Genomic DNA, 2,911 nt, shown 5'->3' on the forward strand with positions numbered 1-2,911 from the left:
CTGTGCATCACTCACCGTGCAAGTATGTACCACTTGCAAAAAAACACAAACGCAATACCATTTGCGGTACAGTAAGTGCATGAATTCGACGTGTTAAATAATTTATGTGCGGCTCAAGAAGTTCGCAAAATAAGACATTCCTTCCGCGGAAAAGCTGTATCTTTCATACAAGTAACTATCAGGAAAGGCAAGGGGATTTTGTCAGGCTAAAAACTCTTTCTTTACAAAGTGCTCGTCTAACAATTTGCGCTGAGATGTCCACCGGATTTGGAAGAAAAGGTGAAGTCATTGCAACAGACACTGGGAATAAGTTACGTCACCTATATGTTTCTTTGCTCTCAGCTGATTGGTCAAACTTCAGTCTGAGATCTCGAATCCAGAACATAACCTGCCCCGGAGCAGGTTAGCCGTGCAGCGTAAGATACCATGGCAACGAACACCGATTAAAGCCAAGCTACTTTCATAGTACCTAAAACCCAGGGTTGGCGGAAACTAAGCTGAAACATAGCCGGCTAGCCACCTAATCCGGCTTCATGGTACAGGCCCCAGGTGTGTCATGATCCTGCCATCTTATCCTTGATGTTGTTTAATTCTTGAGGCAGGATCATGACAGACCCATGTTTTATGTGCACACACATGGCCTTTTGCTGGGCCATGTGCTTGTGTTGTCTCGTCATATAGCCCCGCCCTCCTTGTTATCCTTGTTTAGTCATTATTGTTTTCCCATTATCACCTGTTGCTTATCATTTGTTCCCTATTTAATCCCCTCATGTCTGCTGTCTTGCGTCAGTTCATTGTCATACATTGTGTGATCTGTCTGTGAGTATTCCTGTCAAGTGGATTGTCTAGTGAAGTTCTGATCTTGTATTTGCCGTTTGTTCATTGTCTAGTTAGTTGTCATAGTCTAGTTTAGTCACTCGTTGTCCTGTCTAGTCTTGTTTTGCCCCTTTGTTTTCCCTTTTATTTGTATATAATAAACCTTGTGTGTCCTGCATACTGTCTGCGATTGGGTTCATCCTCCAACCACATAACAAGGTGATCTACACCTACATCACTGGTACACACCGCCATCTAGTGGTTGAATAATCATTACATCTGACTCCTTCATTAATGTATCAAATAATGAGACTAAGTTTGATACTTGCATGTCTCGCCCATTTGAATTAAACTGTCCTGATGCAATTTGTGGAGGCTCCAGTTGATATTTGCTGATGTTGTCTTGATGAGAGAGAACCAGTTGGAGTCAGAGTCTCTTTGGTAAATGGAAAGACAAGGCCGAAGACTGGCACAAGCTTAGGGGTCCTTGGGGGACTTCTAGTTCCATCATCATCTTCACATTAGGACTTCTCAGGAAGGACCAAGAGAGTAAGAGAGCAAAAAACAAGAGAGCCAAGAGAGTAAGAGAGAGGCTAATCTTGTGATCAGTGATTTTTAAAGCGTGAAGATGTCACACCCTCTGGGGGTCTGTGAGCCAATAAGAAGTGTTTCCTTTGGAGGGAAAGTTTTACGACCCATTGTGTTCTAGGAGGCATTTGATGTAGTTTGTAGTATGTAGTTTCATTGGGTGTTTAAGAGAAGAATCTTCAAGATTCTTAAAATACGAATGCGTCTCAAAGTTAGCAAAATGTAATATAAATTAGCAAATGGGGGACGAAGTTTGGAGTTTATAGAGACCAAACATGCCACACAGGATTTTGGTTAACCATAGTTTTTAAAGATTGAAACATTAACCCATTAGAGATTACAAGAAAACATAGGCCAAACCACAAAAGGAAAATCATGAGATGGGGAAATTCGTAGGGATGCACCGATACCACTTTTTCCAGACCAAGTCCGATACCGATACTTTCATTTTTGGTACTCGCCGATACCGATACCGTATATAACCGATACCTGTATTTTCACTGCATTTGTAATTTTTAAATGTATTGAGAAACCAACAGAATATAAATCATATTAATTGGCTTAATTTGTTCATTAAATAAATATTTCCTTCAGTTATTTTGATGCTTAATTAAGCCTGCTATAATGTATTGAATCTGCTTCTGTTACTGACTTCACTCTTCATTCTATTGCCCTATCATATTTTATCTTTCATTTAATAGTACAGCACATATCGAGAGCTGCTCCAGCAGGCCCCAGTGCTGAGGACTAGGTCAGGGGTACAAGTGTTTGGACACAGTGAAATATCAATTCTTTATTCCAATTTTGATACTACAACAAAAACTACAGTAATCAATAAAATGTGAGAAAAAAACACTTCATATTCAAAACTGAATAAATTAAATGTAGATAGATATGTTTGTAAAGTTACAAAAGGTTACCAATTTAGTCATGAGTAGGAAGTAATTCATTTGTCCTTTGTTTGATTAACATCAGCAGCAGGTTTTTAAGACTGTTGTCCCTTTAAGAGACTTACTTGAATTCGTCAGTACAAGCGCGAGACATGAAAGACAATTAAATTCAGTATTCATGTAAAGGAGGCCAGCTAGTAGTTGCTGTGCGAGTTAACCTCACTCCTCTGATCTCAATAGGCGCTCTAGCGACAGACGCTACAGGCTGCAGTTTTTAGCCTCCTTGTTAGAGCGCCTGACTCTCATGCCAGAGACCCAAGTTCGAGACCCGCACAGAGCGGGGTGTGAAGGACCCGGGTGAGAGGGGTTACATTCGCGCGCTGAGACGCTGGTTTTCAGGGCGCGCGCTTTGGATGTTTGCGTTCATGGAACTTCTTGACTTGCACACGTCCTGTTATAATGTCCTTACAAAAGAGATCATTATTTGTTTTATCAATCCCTGGACCCCGGTATAAATTAGTTTATTGCTATTTTCCACCATATTAAGTCATTTTTTTATTGTACAGTATCAATGCCTTTTTATTTTAAATGCATTTACAGAATCCGATTTATCAGCA

This window comes from Rutilus rutilus (genome assembly GCF_951802725.1).
Source record: "Rutilus rutilus genome assembly, chromosome: 8".
In the NCBI taxonomy this organism is placed as follows: Eukaryota; Metazoa; Chordata; class Actinopteri; order Cypriniformes; family Leuciscidae; genus Rutilus; species Rutilus rutilus.